The 23,281-nt window shown below is 31.3% G+C and overlaps 1 long non-coding RNA gene across 2 annotated transcripts; it reads right to left on the bottom strand.

Annotated features, from left to right (window-relative positions):
* Positions 1-1,853: 1,853 nt before the first annotated feature.
* Positions 1,854-20,212, bottom strand: LOC132707419 (uncharacterized). Of its 2 annotated transcripts, none has more exons than XR_009619735.1 (6): positions 19,966-20,212; positions 19,714-19,767; positions 19,530-19,652; positions 13,744-13,997; positions 13,486-13,669; positions 1,854-3,611 (listed from the first exon to the last, which is right to left on the bottom strand). It is a non-coding gene; the product is annotated as an uncharacterized LOC132707419 (long non-coding RNA). The 2 variants fall into 2 exon arrangements; XR_009619734.1 differs by lacking the exon at positions 1,854-3,611 and adding an exon at positions 5,525-6,858 and having other exon boundaries at positions 19,966-20,211.
* Positions 20,213-23,281: the final 3,069 nt, after the last annotated feature.

The following is a 23,281-nucleotide window of genomic DNA, read 5'->3' as shown; positions in this document are numbered from 1 at the left end:
AAAAATTAGTGATCACTGTTTCACAATTCTCGGAATTAATTTCACTAATAAATTTTCTAAAACGATCGAGGCTCAGATAAAGACGTTCGTAATTTAAGAGAAAATTCTTCGTCTGACAGCTTTCTGAAACTAATGGATTCATGAGTAAACTTTGAATGAACACCTTCAAAATTACCCCCTCGCTGACATTTATTTCTACATTTAATGAATGAAAGAATAAGTGGTAATACTAAATATTTGAAAATTGCTAAGCGGGTAATTTAGTGTCCTTCGAAGGGCTTGCAAAAAAAGTAATAAACATAAATAATAACATAATTCGCTATGCCTTAGCACTCGGTCTCTTCTATACTCCCTACAAACTCACGAATTGTCCTTCACAGGGCCCGGGCACAATGGCACAAGCTGAGCGCACGGCTCAAATGAATTCAAATTCCAAAATGTTACCTTTTTAGCTAAGTAAACTGTTACTCTATTTATTTAAACATTGACATTAAAACTATACCCCTAACGTATCCGGTCGAATTTAAATTACCTCATGCCGGTGCTTCCTTCCAATAATAGGTAAATTTTTAATGATTCCAGTTCAAAAGAAATCAAATTAATAATTTTTAAAATCGACGACCACTAAACAAAAACTGATTTTTTTAGTATTAAGCTTCACTTATTTGAACATTCTATTTTAGGTAATTACTAGAATCGGAATATTTCAAAAACATCAATTACGGCGTAATATAAGGTATTTATTAAAATTAAAAAGCATTTTATTTTTTAAATGTAATAAAATATAGGGTATGCACTTATTCTTGTTAAAAACGACACCTTTGTATCGCCCGGAATATTTGAGTTCGAGAAAAGAAAAGAACAAAATCAATTGACCCCAAGATTGACACATGAAAAAATTGACGCTCTCTATTCGTCAAAACAATGGCAGTTAGATCAACTTCATCTTGAATGCTTATGTCAACCCTAATGAAAGTCAGGTAGAAGTCAATATTTTGATTGATGAACCTGACTTTAGAAGTTAAAATGTCATCTGTAATAAATAAATAATGAAGAGAGACCCGTATTTCAAGCTATCAGTGAATCAACAATTAAAAAAGGAGACCAGGGCCATTTTTTATTACAACATTATTCCTGCGTTTAATAATAGTTTTTTTTTAAGATTTTAAGAACAAATAATAAAAGTTTGGAGCGGACATGTAGGAAGTAAACCATAAAGGTATAGAAATATTATTATCGTAATATAATAATAAATATTAAAAAGTTTTTTCCCTAAAGTTTAGTTCTTCAAAAAATGAGATGTGATGTGTGTGGGCAAATGCGATTACTTATTTTTTATCCCAAAAACGAAAATAGATGGAACAATACAATATTACGGAAATATCACTATTTACATTTTCTTAGTTTTTTTAATTCTTAATTAATTTAAAGCATGGAAAAAATAAATTTCGATAGCTGGGTTTACTAGAAAAAAAGTTGCCAGTTGCAATTTTTTCAAAAAACGTAAAACATGTGTCCAGATACAAAAATAATGCAAGTCAAAAAAAGTCTACGACTAAAATACGCTTGTGTTTAATGGCAAATTTAGAAGGAAACTTCCTCGAAACATACGGTGATCTAAATCCAAGTTGAGAAGCAATAGCGGGACAGTGTGCTGCGGAACATTTTTTACCAACATTTATAAAATATCTTCTAAGCACAGCTAAGTATTTTAAAAATAACTTATTAAAGATTGCAGAAATTAACAGATCTACCTTTTTCAAAAACATTTTATTTTAACAATACAAAACAAAATACAATATGATTATTTATCTTTTGCAGTACTTTGCATTCATTCATTAATTAGTGGATTAGGTTAGAATTCCTTCTTCGCATTGAAATACGTTCGGAGACTTTGACAAGCACGAAATAACAACGTTTGGTGAGCTCTAGTTTCATAATAAAATTTTGGTAATTGGAAATGAAATATTTCCAATCAAACCAATGTTTTATTCATTTTTTAATTGCCAGGTTAGGTTAGGATTTCTTCTAGGTATTGAATTACGATAAGAAACTTTGACAAGCATCAAATAACAAAGTTGTTTTCATGACAAAATCTTGATAATTGGAAATGAATTGTTTCCGCCCAAAGAGATGATTTATCCATTTTGTCTGTCCCCAGTTTGCTACTGAATAGTTAATATAAAATTGATTAGACTAAAAATAATTTATTAGTGACTCAGTTAATAATTAAATTTAATTATTAATGGAAGAATAAGTGGTAATATTAAATATCTGAAAGGAACTAAACGAACATTTAAATACCAATGTTCACTTATATGAGGATTACCAAAGGTCACTAGGTAGCTTATCCGCCCTCTAACATGACCAATAATTAATTCTTACAATCGGTCGGTAGGTTTCGACGTGAATTGAGGCATTTTTATCACCTGGGTATGTTGAAGAGATCTTGGTTGGACCAGAAATTTGTGAAAAATTGAGAATTACGCCTTGAACACCGATGAAAATATCGAGTTCATTTTATTTTAAAATTATGGACTATGCACTCACCTAACACAATTTGCACAACATTAAACAAAAGAATATACAATATATACAAAAAGTAGAAAAACAAGATCCGGACCTAACACAAAATAAATGCAAAAAACTTAAATAGGTGATTCTTTGTTTAAAATAAATGGTTCTATGTCATACAATCGTTGGGTTAAAAACTAGCCATTAGGGAAATATCAAGCTAGAAATATGGCGGAAAAATTCAATTTTTATTTTTGATCTTAAGAACGAAAACAGATAAAACAATAAAATTTTAAATTAGTGTTGGGGATTGAATTGGGCTACTTCTATCATTCCTAACTAATTTTAAGGAAAAACTTAGGCAATTACATAGGAAAAAAATCCATAGGGTTTATTACAAACTGCTTTGTGTGCTGCATAAAACTCATTTTACAAATAAAATAAGATGTAAAACATTGCATGTCTAAAAATAATTAATTTGGAAACATAATTTAGTTGGGTTATTTGGTACCAATATTTATAAAATATCTTTACAACACTTACATTTTAAAAATAATATATTAAAACATTTCTGAAACTAATAGATCTAATCATGTACACACTATGAATAAATACCTTTTTCAAGAACGTTTTATTTAAGCAATACAAAATAAAATACAAATGTGATTATTTATCTCTATTACTTTTTTTTTACTATTTCGTGAAAGAGCACCTTTCATTAATTATTAAGTTTAGTCAACTAACCAAAACTAATCAATTTTATTCATTATTAAATTATTTAAGCGGTAAAATCAGAACTTTGCTTCATTTTACAACTACAATACAAATCATATACCTAATGGAGTTGCTTCCATTACATTTTTAACAACTCAAATTTATCTCTCGACACCACCACTGTCCAAGCGACCTAAACGAAAACTTAAATTTAAGTACTAAGGTTTGACGATTTCCAATTTTAATGATTTAGCTCAAGCACCTTCCTACCTGACTTGCAATTTAAAATTCTTAAAATCGGTGGGTAGATTTTTCCTATTCTAAGAGGATTTTAGGTAATTAAGACCTGTGTGCATTATACTGAAGAGACCTTCGTTTGACCCCTAGAATTACTCAAAAATATACCTTAAGATTATTAGCACTAACAAGTCAATCTTCAGAACTGAGGGCCGTTAACTTTTTTTGCAATGTTTAAGGACTTCAAATGCTAAGGCTGCGTGTTTCGCTACCGAAATCAAAAGTTAGCAATCACTATTTCACAACTCTCGCAATTAATTTCAATAATTAAGTTTTTCAAACCACCAAAAATGTTGCTATACCAACTTTCTATCATTGGCAATTAACCCTAATCACAATTTGCACATCAAATACTAAAAGAATTCGAAACACTTTTTGGTCTGTTGCGACATAAAACAGTTTACAAATAAAAAAAATAAATGTATACATTGCATGCCAAAAAAAAAAATTAAGAATAATTTAGTTGGGTTTTGCAAAACAGTTACATGTTGTACAACCTCAATCAATTATCTCCTAAAACAATTTCAGACAAAATTAATTTATTAATAAACATTTCTTAAACATACATTCTTTAAAAACATTTTATTCATAAAATATAAAACTAAATAAAATATGATTATTTATCTTTATTACTTTCTTGCAGTACTTTTCATTCATTCATTAATTGCTAGATTAGGTTAGCATTTCCTCTAGGCATCGAATTAAGTTCGGATACTTTGACAAGCATGAAATAACAACGTTTGGTCAGGAAAAAACAATCTCTGTTTTCATGACAAACAAAATCTTGACACTTGGAAATTAATTATTTCCAATCAAAGAAATATTTTACTCATTTTTTTAACGGAAAATTATTTTAAAAAACTTATATCCCATATTTATCCGGTGAAATTTAAACCTTAAGTTTTGAACCACACAAAAAACAAATCCAACAAATTCAAAATCAATCAATTTGACAATTTTGAAATCTCTTAACAACACCACTAAACTAAAACTGAAACTTAAGTACTAAAGTCCACTTATTTGATGACATCGAATTGTAATTAGGTAGCTTACAGGACAGGTAGATCCTGTGATTAAAAATTCCTAGAATCGTTAAATAGGTTTTGGTTTTTGTTGAACAGATTATTATAGGGACAGAAATTAGTGAAAAATTGAGAATTACACCTTGAAAACATCATAGTCTCAAGTCAATCTTCAAAACTTATGGCCCAGGTTTTTTGCGATTTTTTTTTTGGAACTTCAAATACTACCGAAATCAAAAATTGTCGATCACTATTTCACAACCCCCCTTACAACGGCCTAGACTCAGGTAAAGTTGTTAAAAGAAAATTGCTTCTATGCTAGCTTTCTACGATTTGCCAAACGTTTAAGTATAGACCCCGAAGTATTAATAATAACAATTGAATCTAACCACAATCTGCACAAATATTGAACAAAACAATTGTAGAGAAAACAAGCCATGGATTACAAATGATATCCTGACCTCAATCTTATTCCTGCTTTTAATAATAATAATAATGATAATAATAGTATTACTAGTATATTTACAAAAAAATATTTTAAAAATAAATAACAAAAGTGTGTGCGGACGTGTAGGAAGCAAACCACATACATAGATTGGGATATGGGAAACAAGATTTTAGAACACGCCGAAATGTTTTAATGAAGAACAAGTTTTTTTTTTACTTTTTCGTGAAATTTTATATGCGGGGCTCCTCAAAACAAATGCGATTCCATTTAAAAATAAACAGGGCAGAAAAACACACTTTCTATTTTCTAGTTTTTGATATTTTTTAAATGAGTGGTTTGAAAGAAATATACTGCAAACTTTGTTAATTTATTTAAAGAAAAACTTTACAGTTACATGGGAAAAAAATTCGATAGATGGATGTATGAGAAACTTTTTTCTCCGCGTCAATTTTTTCATAAAACATAAACTTCTAAATTCTTTTTTTATAAATAAAAAAAACACTTGGTGATGTAAGGCTTGTATTTAAATACTAAATAAAAATAATAAATAGTAGTAGTAGTAGTAGTAGTAGTAGTAGTAGTAGTAGTAGTAGTAGTAATTTTAGCGACTTACTAGAGAAAACAAGTTCATTTTTTCTTATGACTTACAAAATAACGGAAAATGTTGAGCCAATATGTCAGCCACCTAAAAAAATGCCGATTAGCCTATAGGACAACATAAAAAAAAGACCTTGATAAGATGGAATGGAGTAAAAGAAACCCACAGAGTGGTGCAGTACGCTTGTCGCAGAAAAAAAACCTGATGATAATAGAAATGTATCAAATTGTTTAAAATTTGAATAATTTTACCTGCTCATAAAACGCACAATACTCACATTTAGAACATGGTGTTTAGTTATTTTCTTCTAATCTATTAAAGACTGGAAATAGTTGATGCGGGTTTTATAAAAAAACAAAACGACAATTTACTCAAATTTGATATATTTATCATACATTAAAATTTCGGAGGATTTTTCACATTCGAAAGTTCGTGGTGTAAAAGCTAGCAAGCTAGCAATAAATAGTAATGTACCGCCATTCTTAAGGTGAGTTTATAGGTACAGAAATTTAATTTAACGTTTTATCAAATTTAAAAAGTTGGATCATTGAAATTTAACGCTGGCGTTTATACGAAAGTTTCACTTTGTTAGTTTGAAGTTAGTTACCGGCTTTTACCAGCTTAATTATTTAAATATTATTGTGATTTTATTATTATTTTATGTGAATTTTGTCTACAATATACTTGTCTGTTTTTGATAAGTAACAGCCCAAAAATATAATTAAATTTTAAGTTAAATGTTAAATTTTATTTATTTATTTATTTGGCAAGCTACATAGTATTATTCACAATTCACAATTAGTGAATAACAATAACAGTGACAAAAAGGATTGCTTGCGTGGTCCAACCCTGCATTTATATAACAAATCAGGCTGTATAAGAAACAAACAAAAATAAAAAAATACAAAAAAATACATAACTAACTATAAAACTAAAAAAAAGGTCGACGCGAGCAAGAGGCAATGTGAGACGGGTTCACAAAAAACACGCGTTTAAAGATTTAATTATTTATGTATGGGTGCATCTACGTGAAGACCATCGATAACAATGAAATACGAAAAAAACAGCTAATATGTTTTTGCTTTGTTTGTTGTTTTGTTAAACTTTTATTATGTGAGAACAAATGGAATTCCACATTCGAACCGCAACAAAAATAAAGGACCTTGTGTGCTTAGGAACCCTGAAACCATTAACATTTCTAGTGCCATGATTATACAAAAAAAAAACAATGAACTGCTGTCCAAGATATTCGAGTTGACCGGAGTCTAAAAACAAAATTATACATGTGACACTCTCTGATATTAATCATATTCATTATATTATTGCAATTTAAATATGGCGTGATGTGATTACGATATGGGTGAGATATACAAGTGAGTATTTAGTGAACTCTTATAAACAACATCCACATAATCAAACAAAGACAAGATGAGACTATCGCACAAATAGTATTTAATTTAAGCGGGCAAAACTTTTTTTAAATCGCACATAAGAAAAAAAAGTAAAAATGGTGTACCATGTTAGGTACTACATTGTTTATATTGTATATCAATGTTACTGTAAAAATTGCAAAATTTACTTCGCAGGTTTTGATTTAGACAATATCATAGTTACATTGAATGACGAATTAAATAATTTACCCCAATGTCTAAGAAACATACGCTCAAACTTAATGTAGATACAAAAAAAAAACGATATTAGAAACAAATATAATAAAACTCAAGTATTGGGTAACGGGGCTATACAAATAGATAATGCAATGATTGATACTTCATCGCAAATCAAATACCCGGGCTGTATAATAGAAAATAATTTGACATTTATAAATACATAACAAATAAGACAGCTGAAAAAACAAATGTACCGGTATGGGGTTTCAAAAGTGCTAAGTGTGTGGTCGAAACTGAGAGTATATAAAAACATTTTAACACCAAATTTATATTTTGTTAAACGCTACTGTTTTTTAATGAATGATTCTCAAATTGATACTTTACATTTTTATATATAAAATTTATTTTTATACAAAATAATAAATTATTATAGTCGTCTATCAAGATCTCATGTGAAAAATTATGATAACGACTTTTTACTTGATATAGGTAAGGTAATGTAAGATAAGCATTTGTTCATTCCTCTGAACTACAGAGTATACCTTGTATCTAAAATGTAACACGCAAAATGTTACACCAGGACAGACATATTAAATAATAAAATAATTAAAAAACAAATTAAGAAAGGTATATATTGAAGATCAACCAAAATTAAACATTATTTTATATTTTCATGCTTAAAATGTTTTTCCACTGAAACATTTAAATCTTTTTTTTTTTCGAGGTTCAGTCACGATTTATTACAAATAATTTATTTAAGCATATAGTTTCCAACGTATAATCTTCCAACGTATAATCTTGAAAATATTATATATATATATATATATATATATATATATATATATATATATATATATATATATATATATATATATATATATATATATATATATATATATATATATATATTATATAGGTTATGTCACTCAAACACGCGGAATTTGGGGAACAGGAAAAGTGTTGTAAACATTGTAAAAAGAAAGTAAATTCTTAATTAGACTGTGAATTTTGTGGCTCTAGTTTTCACAAAAGTTATGCATTTCAAGCGAAACTTGCAGATAAAAATGGAAAAATAATATGTTGTAAGGCGTCTAGTACAAGTGAGGTTAAGAAGCCAAAAGAAATTAATATAGAACAACTCGATATAAAAATGGATGAAAGAAAGCTGAAAAATATAAGTAAAGATACTTTAAATGAGCTGCTGGCCCCATTCAAGAAGCTAATCGAACAAGAAATGAGTAACTTCAAAACATCTGTGCAATACATGTCCGACTCATTTGATGAGCAAAATGGAACATTTGCAAAACTCATAGTGGAAATAAAAGCGTTAAGGCAGGAAAACGTCGACTTAAAGCAGAGAATTAAACAGCTGGAAACCACATTTGATGAAATAGAACAGAAAGAAAAGGCAAACAATATAATCATTGCTGGAATACCAAAACAAAGGGATTCAAATACTAATAATATTGTACAAAAGATTTTCAGTATGATACAAGTGCCTCTTCCAGATAATGAGATAAGAACTAGCTATAGACTTAACAAGAATGAAGATAGTCCAATCCTCGTAAAGTTCGATAAGCAAAAAACGAAGAAAACTGTTCTAAATAACTACAGTGAGTAAATGTAAATTAGAAGTTGAAGATAAGAAAATATACTTAAATGAAGATCTGACCGTGAGGAAAAGGATGCTATTCAAAAAAGCCAGAGAAATCAAGATCACGAAGAACTATAAATCTGTATACTGCCGAAATGGTCAAATATTCCTGAAGAAAAATGACCATGAACCACCTGCAAGAACTACTTCCGAGGACGACCTTTAGATATCACCCAATTAGTTTTTTATGAATCTAAGAAATTTTTCATAATCATTCACGGAATTAAACAATGTCGTAGATGACTACAAGAATTCTGAAGTGGCTATGCGTGATAATTTAAACCACATTACCTGTTTTGATGATTTGGGAGGAATTAACTTAATCCATGTCAATATAAGAAGCATCTACAAGAATTTTGATAACTTTCTAGTGTTCCTGCAATCAATCGGTAAGGAGTTTGATGTTATAGTTATGTCTGAAACGCATACGGTTTATAATGTTAGTGACTTCAATATATCTGGATATCAAGCAGTTTGGAACAATAGTGTTGTAAATAAGTTTGACGGATGTATGATATATGTTAAAAACCAGTATTACGAGCAATTTTCCATAATAGAAGATAACAGTGTCAAAAGCCTTCATGTTTCTTTATGTAAACAATGTATAAGGATAAGCATATTAGGTCTCTATAGGTCACCTTCAACAAATGTAGATAATTTTATACATAGTTTGAGTAATATCCTGGAGGAACACACTAGGGACTCTAGACGAATATATATTTTAGTTGGTGACATTAATATAAATATTATCAAACAATGCTTAATAGTCTAGGATTTCCAAGTCTCATTGATAAACCAACTAGGGTGCAGGGCGAATCAGCAACATGCATTGATCATTTTTTCATTAAGTGTAAAAATCAAATGTACAATAATATTAATCCAGTAATTTTAACTAGAGACTTCACAGACCATTATCCTATTTTGTTAAATATAACGTTTGACGTTAATACAAACAAAGAATTTGATAGTAATTGTATAAGAAAAATTAATTATACCAAACTCTCTAGGGTCTTGTCGGAAACAGAATGGGAGGATATCCTTGCCATTAGTGATGTTAACTTATGTGCCAGTACTTTCATAAATCAATTAAAATTAAGCATTAAATTGTGCACAGAAGAGAGAAGAGCTGGTGCGAGATTAAAGCCTTGGATCACAAGTAGTTTCTTGGTGTCAATTCGAAAAAGAGATCGTCTTAAAAAACAGTGCACGAAATATCCTCAAGATAAAAAATACAAAAGACAAAATATGCTTATTATAGAGAAAAATTGAGAAAGACCATACATGATTCAAAAAAAACATGGAAAGTAATTAAAGAGGCTACCAATGAAAAAGAAAATCAGCATGAGATTAAAAAAATTATTGGCAGAAATAATGAAACCTTAAGTGAATCATCACTGATGGCAAATGAATTTAATTCTTACTTTAGTGGCATTGGACAAAAATTGGCAGAAAAAATAAGACGCCCAATTAATCCTAATTTTGTTCAACAAAGTACTAACCAAGAATCCTTCTTGCTTGCCCCTGTCACAGAAAGTGAACTTATACATCATATTAATGATCTAAAAAATGGAGTTGCATGTGGGGAAGACAATATCGCATCGGAAGTAATTAAAATGAATTATAAAGTATTATTAAAACCTTTAAAACATATTATTAACCGCATCTTTGGTACTGGTGTTTATCCTACGGTTCTAAAAAACTCAATTGTTGTACCCTTGTACAAGCAGGGGAATAAAGAGCTAACTACAAATTATAGGCCGATTGCATTAATAAGTACAGTAAGCAAATTAATAGAAAAATGTATTAAACAAAAACTAATTGCGTTCCTAGAAAAGCATAAGCAACTATCAGCAAATCAATATGCCTTCAGGAGAAATATCAGTGCAGAACATGCATTAGCTAGAGTTACTGAACATGTATTAGAAAGTTTGAATACCGGGAAAAAGGTTGTTGGGATATTTTTATACTTGGCCAAGGCCTTTGACACTGTGGCACACCAGATCCTACTTGACAGGTTGCAAACGGTAAGCATAAGGGGTATTCCACTTGATTTATTTAAGTCTTACCTTACGGGCAGGACACAAAGTGTAAAGGTAGCTGATTACGTGAGCAGCCCAATGGGGGTGGGATAAGAGAGCAAACTACTTACCTTGGAGCAGTTGTACATAAAATCTGTGATGAAATTTATGCTTAAAACATCTTATTATAAGCATGACCTTCATCATAATTTTGACACCAGAAATGCAGCACAACAAAATGTGTTATTACCCTTAGTCAAAAATTCAGTTAATCAGCGGCATATTAGCTTTGTTGGGCCAAAAGTCTACAATACCTTACCATTAAGCTTAAAAATACAACCGTATAGAAAAATAAAAAAGAAGCTTGATCAGTGGATATATATATATATATATATATATATATATATATATATATATATATATATATATATATATATATATATATATATATATATTCTCACGTATTGATTCACGGATGGAAAAATGTGATGACACTATACTCCGGGATATCATCCGTTCGCTCGTTGAACTCCGACTGGAATCCTGCATCCGACTGGAATCCTGCAAATCCTGCATCCGACTGGAATCCTGCAGACGTTTCGCCAAAATCTCACTTGGCATCTTCAATGCTCGCGCTCGAAGCGTTTTCGGAGCGCGAGCATTGAAGATGCCAAGTGAGATTTTGGCGAAACGTCTGCAGGATTCCAGTCGGATGCAGGATTTGCAGGATTCCAGTCGGATGCAGGATTCCAGTCGGAGTTCAACGAGCGAACGGATGATATCCCGGAGTATAGTGTCATCATATATATATATATATATATATATATATATATATATATATATATATATATATATATATATATATATATATATATATATATATATATATATATATATATATATATATATATATATATATATATATATATATATATATATATATATATATATATATATATATATATATATATAAATTTTCTCTAGAAAAGCCTGAGCTTGAGCTTCCCCAAAATATTAACCCGCACGAGAGTGTATAAGACCAAAATATATAAATTTCAAAATATCTATAGGGACTGCCTCTTTTTTGTTAATAGAAACAATGTGAGCTTAATTTTAATGCTAGATAGTCAACACAAGTGCCCATGCGAATTTTTGATCAATTGATAATCCAATAAATTTTGTTGCGCAAACGTTTTATAAAGATTTATTTTATCAATTCTTAATAGAATGCTGGAATTCATTATTCCATTTGCAACAATTAACAATATTGTTATGACTGATTCTTGTTATTCTTAATGTTTTGTTTTGCTTTTCCCAGTATCACTGGAATCATCAGCGAATGACACAAAAGCAGAGGTTAACGTTTTTTTGATCAAAGTTTACCAGTTTCAGATAATAAATGTGATATCTTTATTGAAGTTTCAAGAGCATTAGAAATCTTTTGAAATTAATGTCAAGATTTTTTGTTGAAAATTTACTTTTTAAATGTAATCATGTAAGCGTTCCAAAAATCTTTACTCACAGAAATGTGGAATTATATTCACTGCATTTATTTTGGTATAGACAAATGTAAAAGACAAGCAAAAATGATTGCATTTTGGCATCATACAACTAAAGAAATTGGGACCTCATTAAAAATTGTTAAACTTGTGCCTAATGAAGTATGTATTTTACATACCTAATTATCAGTGGATTATTGTAGTAAGTATGTAGATTTCACACAGTTAAACCATGAAGCAGCGGAAACTGTTACCACCTCATTAAAGTCTGCCTTTGCTAGGTATAGCTAAACCTAGATAAATATATTCAGATGCTGGTGTGCAATTAAAAAAATTCAAATTTAAACATTTTTGCAAATTGGGGAACATATCTTCTTCAGAATTACATTTTGAAGATCAGGTTAATGCGATTTTATCAACACCAGAAGATTTTTGTATTGTAACAATATAGAGCAGTCTCAAAAACCTTTTTTGCAAAATAACAAGATTATAAAAGATATCAAGTCAAATTACATCATACTAAAATATTGCTACAAAATACTACACAAAAGACCAATATAGATGAAAGAAATCGCTTTAAAATATATAAAGCCTCGCCTTTTCGAAACTTTTAAGCAGGAACCCAAAGAGATCAGTTTCGATTTAAGCAAGAATATTTTCTTGGATCCAAAAAAAAATTATCAGTTTTGGTAAAATTAAATGGCAACATTTTTCAGTACATATAAAAACAACCTATGTTGCATGGGTTGGTGTGACATCCAATTGTATCAATTACCAAAGCTTTAATAGCTAGCAGAGACCAGGGCGCAAACTACCCCTATCTCAGAGTCATACTCGTGGCCCCGATTTTCACTGTGAGATTGAAACAAAAAGATTAGAAACAAGGTTTTCACAATGATTAGTTGCTCTATGGGGGACGTAAAATCAGGCAGTGTGGTTTGTTAACTCTCTAGCTTCGCATTTGTCCTGCAGTTGAGGCATACATTTGACCTTGCCAAGGATTTGGTAAGGGCTGACACTATTTAAAATAACCCATACCCACAGTATTTCACTTGGGGACGCAATGCATTAGTTAGTTAAGTTCCACTCACGGTATCTAAATTAGACTTACTTTTGGTCTCCCATGCCAGGTGGGTTTCAAAACTACTGCATTCCACAGTCAGGTGGATCAGAAACCTCAAGGTGAAGGTGTGTACGGCAAAGTGATGTTCTTAAACAAGGCGGCGGTCGTGCAGTAACACAAAGTGTAGGTGCAACAACAATAGATCAACTATTAATTGCTTTTGGATGAAGGCCTGAAATAACCACTCTATTGAGCTGTTGCGCGATTCATATTATGTGTAATACTATATCCTCGTTATCGACTCACCTCGGTGGATGGCCTTATAGTATACTGGATAAAATTGGAGGCCGACTAGTCAGAAGATGGAAGTTGCGTGGCCGGACATGTACTGAAACTTTACTGGATAATCCACATGCACCACGGCGATTCCGCAGGTGTGCATGTAGCACACGTACTTCTAACACTCAGCTAAACAATTCACCAGTTTCTTTCTGGATTCGAAGTTTCGAGGAGTATTATCACGGCGTCCCACCATTGAACCCGCCACAATCGAAGAACAACTTGAAAAGAAGTTGCTGTCAAAAACTGCGAACCTTCCAAAATTAGTCTTAGCCCATGCGTGCTTGATTAAAAAGAAGAATGTCGATTTAGAATATAATAAATGATCGATGGTGAAGTATAACGGCACGATAAATACAAATTGTTAGGAAAATAAGACGCCACAGTCACAGTTATTTTTTATCTCACAATCCACATTAACAATAATGACAAAATTCGACGGATATGACGTCGCAATCGCTAGCTACCTTAGTCCGTGGACTAGAGATCTGGAGCAAAACGGCCGAATTTCTCAGCTATCGACCGCTAGGTGGCGCGTATCAAATGACAACATTAACAATTCCATAAAAATTTCGTAAGAATATTAAAATAATTTGAATTTTGAGGCAAAAGGAGGACAATACTAATGTATTTTTCCAGGAAACAAATTTATTTCTCTGAGAGAAAAAACAAAGAGACTCGGAATCAATTTGGCAAATCAACCAAGGCAATTGCTGACAAGTTTCTTTCAATCTTTAAATGGTTCAGTGCGAACTACTCGCAAAAAATTGCTGTCCTTAGTGAAACAAAATAGAAGTAAATGAAGAAGACTAAGCAGGATATTGAAACAGAAGAACAAGTTTATATAAACTTTCGCGAGTTGAATGTTTTTGCGGACGAAACGTATTTGCCAGGATCCATACTTCTTAAAATTAACGTCAACGGGAAAGAATTTTTCCTTTCAAGAACAAAGGCCGTCTTTCGCGTAATCGCTTGCTACGGTACAAAAGTATGGCTTTATCTAACGAACAAAATGCCATTGAGACCGGGAAAAAAACATACTTGCAACACTGGTACCAGCATATATTGAGCTTGGTATTTTATGGCTTATTAAGTTTAGGTAGAAAATGTCACTGCAAATATACTTTTAATTTCTGACAAAATTGTTTTGTTTTTGCTTCAACAAGCACTTTTGGTATAGAGTTGTACGTCTGAATACAGTTGTATAATGGCGACCTTCGTACTTAAGAGTGTGTGAAAAATTGGTTCATTTGCACTGTGTTTGATGACTGTGTATTTGTTTCACTTGCTTTATATTCAAGTTACTTTTTAACAGTTTGTTTTTTTATGGAATATATATATATATATATATTATATATATATATATATATATATATATATATATATATATATATATATATATATATATATATATATATATATATATATATATATATATATATATATATATATATATATACAGTGTGTCCAAGATAAGGATGCACAGCATGGGGATCTCGGAAACTATAAGAGATACAGTGTCGGTTAAATTAGACAAAAGTTGCGCATTTTGATACCGAACAAGATCCCGTTTTACAAATTTGAAAATTCCAAGCCGTTCCGGAAATATCCGAGAAAAACCGAAATATTGCGATTTCGTTTTTATTATTTTTTAAAGCTATTTGAAAAGATATGAAAAAACGGAAAACACTTTTCCATTGGCACTTTTTAATCTCTCCAAATTGACGTTAACAAATTTTCATTACAGCGTTTCGATTCCATGGAACCACCATCAACTTTGATTTTTCTTATGGGACGGAAAAAAAGTACACACAGTATTAGGTTGTGCTTTTCATTGCGAATTCAACGATGTACGATACAATACGGTTACTTATGTTTTTATCCAGAAAAATGGATTTTTAATACATTTCAGCATTTAAATGGAGTAGGCCATGACAAAATGACATCCAGTCAATTTCAATGACACATTAATGTTATTTGTCTTTGTTATCAGTCGATCATAAGTTTATTCCTTTAGTTATTGTTTTTGTATTTTTATTGTTGTTGTCTTTTTCTAATTTATTTTGTTCTACAATGGAGGGAGGTAATTTTACAAACGAAGAAAAATGTGATATGCTGTCTTGCTACATCTGATGCCAAAGAAATTGTGTGGAAGCCGAGCGTATGTATTCTAACAAATACCCAGAGCGGAGACAACCTGACAAGAGTATTTTTCGGCGTTTGTTATTTAATCTGAAAGAATATGGATCATTTAAGAAGCCTGCATTATCCCGACAAAAACCTTCCAATGAAGAAAACCAATACATTGTTCTACAATCTGTTATCGAAAATCCACAAACTTCTACCAGAGAAATTGAAGACCAGAATGGGGTAGCTAAATCTACAGCTCAGTTTATTTTAAGGAAAAATGAATTTAAGCCTTACAAATTCAGAATATGTCAAGGATTAAAACCGGGTGACGACGAACGACGTAGACATTTTTGTGAGTGGTATACCAGGATGTGTGATGAGAGTTTTAATTTTCCATATAAAGTGATTTGGTCTGATGAAAGTATGGTGACCAATAACGGTATTTATAACAGGCGCAATACACACTATTGGTCGCAACAAAATCCACGTGTTAATAGACTATCCAGACATCAAGTTCGCTTTGGGTTTAATATTTGGTGTGGGATTTTTGGTAGCAAGATTATAGGCCCTATTTTCTATAATAATTCCTTAACTTCCGAGCGGTACCTTGACATCTTGAGGCACGATTTAGAAGATGCCTTAGATGATTTACCGCTAGGCGCTGTGCAAGGCTGCTGCATAACTCCAGAGAAGTTCGCCAATATTTAACTGAACGGTTTGATGGAAAATACATTGGGACTTACAGTGAAACCCCTTGGCCTCCAAGGTCCCCGGACTTAACTCCCTTGGACTTTTTCTTATGGGGCTACATAAAAAATGAGGTATTCAAAGAATGTTTTGACAACGAGGAACAATTACGTCAATCAGTACGAGCAGCGTTTAATAAAATTACTCCTGAAATGTTAAGTCGTGTTTTGGAGTCTACCGTGAGACGGGCGTACTTATGCCTAGAAAATGGAGGTCATTTATTCGAACATTTGTTATAGAATTTGTTTTTCATTAACTTGTTGGATTTAGTTGTTATGTTAAATGAACAGTTAGAGTTAGTAAATAAATAAACACATTAACTCGAACTTGTCAACCATTTTCTTTTGCCTTTCATCGTTCGGATCTCATGGCCTACTACAATAAAATACTAGAAATGTATTAAAAAGCCATTTTTCTGGATAAAAACATAAGTAACCGTATTGTATCGTACATCGTTGAATTCGCAATGAAAAGCACAACCTAATACTGTGTGTACTTTTTTTCCGTCCCATAAGAAAAATCAAAGTTGATGGTGGTTCCATGGAATCGAAACGCTGTAATGAAAATTTGTTAACGTCAATTTGGAGAGATTAAAAAGTGCCAATGGAAAAGTGTTTTCCGTTTTTTCATATCTTTTCAAATAGCTTTAAAAAATAATAAAAACGAAATCGCAATATTTCGGTTTTTCTCGGATATTTCCGGAACGGCTTGGAATTTTCAAATTTGTAAAACGGGATCCTGTTCGGTATCAAAATGCGCAACTTTTGTCTAATTTAACCGACACTGTATCTCTTATAGTTTCCGAGATCCCCATGCTGTGCATCCTTATCTTGGACACACTGTATATATATAATATAATTTTTTGTCCTATATTTTTGTTATTGTCATGCACTATTTCTGTTGAAGTGAGACGGTTTATTTTAAATATGGTTTTTACTGCTTTGTTTTGAGTTTTCTGTAATTTATTTTGTAGATAGGCGGGAAGACTTCCCACTATGAAATTAAGTACCTTATATCAGGTGTAATGAAACTATTACAAAGTAAAAGTCGAGATTTTTTTGTTTAAACTATACAGTTCTATTGCGCGAACCATAGGAACAATTTTTTTTATGATTTGGTTAATTGTATATCCAACTCAAGTTTATTTATTTATTATTTAAGTTATCATCAGAGAAAACGAAATATTTTGCTGTTAGTCCGAAGTATTGAAGGTTTTGTATATTGTTAAAAACTATGTAATATTTTTTGAGTAACCAACATTTTCAGCTCAACATGTGCTGACAACATCAAAATAGAAGCAAAATTTAAAATAACGAAAAAGAATTTGAAAAATTTTGTGAATTATTTTGTTCAGTGTATTACATTTAGTTTTATTTCTAATATAATTGCATTCATAATCATTTTTGCTATGTAAGTTCTTTTTTATCATATCGACTGTGCGAAATAAACATTTGTTGCTTTAATTTTGTATTGTTCCTGTCATTATCATTTCAAGAGTGGTAGCCTCAATCCTACTGCCACACTATAAGTTTAATTTGGGAGAGATGAAATTAAATGGGTTCCTTTCAAGGAGTATATAAAAATTATTAACTGTATTCTGTTCCAAAATGCCTTTTTTAACCTGAAAGAATATTTCAAATATAAATTTAAATATAAATGCCAAGTTCTTTTTCTCATATCTAATTCTAAATTTCATATCGTATAAATGATGTTTTTAACACTTTTGATTTTAAACACTCCCAAAGAAAAAAATCCAGTGCACCACTATCTGGATATCTGGCAGGCCATGCTATTAATCCCTTGTACCAATCTATTATTCTTAAATTGCTTCAGTATCCATATATTATAATATTAATGAAATAAAATAATAAATATCTGCATGTTGTCTGCGTGATTACATATCATTTTCTTAGACAGTAAGGGAAAATAAATAAGTAACTACTTTATTGTTGTTTGTAGATTGTGTTTAAGGTGTGTGACGTTTGATGACCCGTTAATCAATTTTAACAAATGGCAGTTGTTAACTACAAAAACTATTCACATTTATTTAAATACTATACAATAAATTTATGTGTATTAGTAAACATAATCAAACTAAATGATCACAATCATAACTTCTGCAACAATAAGTCAAGAAAGTAACTGGAAACAGGGCGGTGTGAGAAGGGGATGATATATTTTTCTAGCTTTCATAATGTCCTTTAAGTGTGAGCTGTCAAAATTTGCAAAATTATACAAAGTATCCAGTACTTCTGAAAAAATCCAGATTTGGCTCAAAACTCATCCAAAAAAAGAGATGGAAAGCACTAGTTGTCAAAGTAGGTTTACACGAAGTGAAAACTCATAATTTTACGAGCTATATCATAGACATAGACAGTTTATCAGCAGAAAACTGGTTTTTGTCATTTATGGAATTTAGCACATTGAACATTCTACTACATACTACTAACTTATCAGTTACATCCAAAATTGCTTTCTAGAGTTTTCCACAATACTAAGTGCATATAAGGTTAACGAAAACAGCTTAAGTGTTTGCTTATCGGAAATATCATATCACTAGTGTTGGGACTAGTCAATTGACCACTTCCTAATTAACTAGTTAAAAAATGTTTTAAATAACATCTTGGAATTATGATGCATTTGTGATGTACAATAACCGTCTTCAAGAAATACCTGAATATGATACTTAGCGATTCAGGGAATCCAAATAATAATATTTTGACTCCATTTGGTTCCCAGAACGACATGACATAACACACAATATAAAGAAATATAAATAAATACAAAAATAGTAAAAAAACAAGATTTTGAGGAAATGTTTCAACTACCTTTAATAATAAAGAAGCAACCATATCCTGCATAATTTAATAAATTACCTGGTTACCGAAGCTCTGAGAATTCAGCTTTGGACTATAGCTTGGTAAAATTTTCTTCTCGCCTTCTCATAATACCGGATTTGATGCCCTCAGGTCTTGCAACAAAATAGGTCACAAAATGCACTAAATAAATATCCATATTACAAAAAATTTAAGTATGGCAGTAAAATAAATAATCACTGACCTTTTTACCTCAAATTCTATATCTTCAAGCTGACTCCTGATTCTTGAATCCTTGCTTGTAGGATACATAAAAAATAAAATATCGATATTAATATCATACCCTTCTGATAAACTCTATGACTTTTATTCAGTAACGAAAAAGTTTAAATTAAATAAAACCTCCAGAATATAATTTTTCAGCTAAATACTAATGTAACTGTAAAAAAATGAAAGCTGCGGTAAATCCCAGTTGAAAATAAATGTCAAAACTTACCAATCAACAGCGGCTAGCGACTATTGCAGCAATAATCCAAGAAATAATCTCCTCCCAGCCATTTTATCAAGTCGCGTTAAATTATAACGCTTGATGCTAGTTTCTCAAACACAACATCGTTTGCCGACCATTGTTGTCTCAATAAGGATGAAATAAGTGTATTTCTACACACACAAAACTCGTACTCAACGATGCTAAAAAACTACAGAAAAAGGTGTGATCTTAATATTGCATGGTAAAGAAGGTAACTATTTCTTCTTCTTTTCTGTGCTAGCCAGTTGCTTGGATCAATTGACATCTTGTTCTTCAATTCAATTCAATAATGCTAATACTGTTGGGCAATACTGCTATGATCATTCTCTCATTGCAAACTTCCGTCGATGATTTTGGGATCTTCTCCTGTGAAGGAGACTAAACTTTGCAGTTATAAATGTCGAGGATTTTCTGATCTTCTCCAGCGAAGGAGACTAATGTTTGAAGTTCTAAATGATATACATAATGTTTATAATCAAAGCGTAAAAGTACGGTAGAACACTAACTAGCAAATCAAAAAGCTGTTTTAAGCAGATACCACATGCAACAAGAAAACTAATCACAACTCATGCAATAAATTCCATACATCCATGGTGAAAAAGTGCAGAAAAGGCACTAATAGGAGCGGGTATGCTGGCATCAATGAGGGACTCATACAAAATTTGGGAGTTATTCCAATGCGGAGCACAAACAAAATACACAGTACACAGATTAGATGGTTTTACGTTTATCTTATATAGATGTGATGGGGAACTGCAATGATTTTCTGGACAACTGCAATTTATGAAACAATGGGACTGTTGGTGGGGTCTTATAAGCTGCACTATAAATTCTGCCCTTTGAACGATCCCAATCTTTCCACTTGATGGTCCAGATATGCCACATTTTCGCTCTAATTCTCGGGAAAAAATTCACTGAAAGGGGGCCTTAAATTCAGCAAGTCTGAAAGTCTGGTTTCTGAGGCTATTCTATCCATTATGTCTTATTCTCAAATGGCTTGGAATCCAGCATAATGATATTTTCCACCCCAGTCTTCACTTCAACATATCAATCTTTGCTTTAATATCTTGTAGAATGTAGCTATTGGAGGCTTCAACCGCACTACAACCAAAGCTCTGCAGGACACTTTTGGAATCGGAGACAATTTCTCCCTGTATAATATTATAATCAAAGATAAGATCTAGAGCGCAACTAATAGCTACCATTTCTACAGAGCAAATACAAAAAGCCCTATTCAACCCATGTCCGACCCTAACATTCAGTGAAGGTATAAATACTCCAAAGCCAACTCCATCGTCTTGTACTTATATGTTATTTGTGGAATTTTTTCGAGCAAAATGCGATTGATTATTTTGTGGAATTTTGTTTTTAAAAGTCGTTTGTTGTAGGAAATGGTCAATTTGGGATATTCAAACAAGTCCGAAACTCAACAATATATTGACCCTACAAAACGCAACATGAAAAAAGATGAATCCAAAAGTACAAAGTAACCACGCGTCTCTTATTCTGACATAAGCTTGTTCTTAACTAGATATATTTTATTGGTTCGTTCTACGATTACCAACATTGTTTTTTTAATTTTGATAGAATAAACTATATTTAATGTCAGTTGCTATTAAATGGCTAGGCTTTATGCAATTTTTGTTACCACACATATATTAACTTGTGGGTAAGTAGGTGAAAACTAATTTCTTTGCAATTTTGAAATTCTCTTGCATATATGGTTTACGGTGTACGCCGAGCTCTAGAAGTACGAGTTTTGGAATACGTATGACAGCTTGTAAAAATGCAAGGGACACTTTTGTTTTGTCTACTATGACCCACTCATTTTCTGGGACTGTAATTATTTTGCAATTAAATTATCAAATAAACATGTGAAAAGTCCTGTTAAATTCAGTAGCTCAAAAGCCTAATATTAGGAACCAAATATCAAATTTTGTTGGATGAATTTTGCCCAACTCTGCATATTGTTTCGAGAATTGTATCATTTTGAGGCTACTCTTCTTACTTGCAGTGAAAAAAATGTGTGTATAGTTTAGTTTTTCTAATCACTGCATCATAATTTTCAGTGAATTGGTACATGGCAACCGAAGCCTGTGGGAAGTTGTAATTTTTCAATGGAAAATGCTATTCTTTGACTTTTACTTGCTTTTACCTACTGATCGAACCGTTTAGTTAAAATGCTAGACTAACAAATATATGTTATGTACATTTAGCCGATACTATTTATGAAAAAATCTTTTGTAATCGAATTAAAAACGTGGGCTTCTGCAAACTGCACATTGCACCAACACAATTTTGAGGACGGTAGACAACGAGGATGGTTTCATTGGATTTACTTCTGCGGTTTAGGCCAAGCGATGACGTCAACTTTTTCCCACGAAACAAGTCAGGCGTTATTGATGCTGTGGTTGTAACTTTTAAATTCATTAAATTAACAACATAACTTAAAAAATGAAATGAAATGAAATGTCTGTCTAAAGGACAAGTGGACCTTAAGACACATCGTCGCTATTACATGCTGTTGAAGTATGGATTATCCCCAAAACTTTATAGCACACGCGCCTATGTTATACTATTGTGGACTGATGACAGCACATCAGAAGTGGTAAAAAGCAATCCAAATTTTTCCACCGTACAATCGAGGGAATTGGGTTTTTGAGGTTATTGAGCTAGGATTAGTGGATACTGTTAAAATATATGGCTAGCAGAGTTTGTTTTATTTATTTTTTCTGTTTGTATTTTTTACTTATAAGAAAGAAACTTTCATATATATAACACGTAGTTTTCTCTTAACTTTTATTAACCTACTTGTCATAGAGTACAAAAAAAGAAGTGCCCAACACAAAAACCTAACTCATTTTTGCTAGTTCTGTTAATCTGCAAGTATTTTTTTTTAATAACACGGTTGTTTTTTTTTTAATGAACTTATCGATTTCAACTGTATTTCAATATTTAACCTAAAACTCGGGTGAAAATAGTTAAGCGCCCAGTAATGCGTTGCAAGGCGACTTATACCAACAAGTTATATACGTGATAAAAAAGAAGTTTCGCCATTTAACACTAAAAAACAACTTTATCAACTTTTAAAAAGCTACTTTTTAAATGAAAATTTCACCATAATAAGCATATTTTTCTGGAAAAAATTGCATCGTATTTTTAATTGGCAATTTTTGTTTGTTAAAAATACATGTAAAATTTTTTTTGTGTCTCCTGATCTTTACACATAGTTGATTAATGTGATGGTTTAATTATAATTAATGGTTTAATTATGACTTATATC

The sequence above is a fragment of the Cylas formicarius genome, unplaced genomic scaffold, assembly GCF_029955315.1.
Source record: "Cylas formicarius isolate icCylForm1 unplaced genomic scaffold, icCylForm1.1 PGA_scaffold_9__14_contigs__length_23061073, whole genome shotgun sequence".
Lineage (NCBI taxonomy): Eukaryota > Metazoa > Arthropoda > Insecta > Coleoptera > Brentidae > Cylas > Cylas formicarius.
Note: the sequence above shows the minus strand (reverse complement) of the source record. Positions and strands in the feature narration are given on the sequence as shown.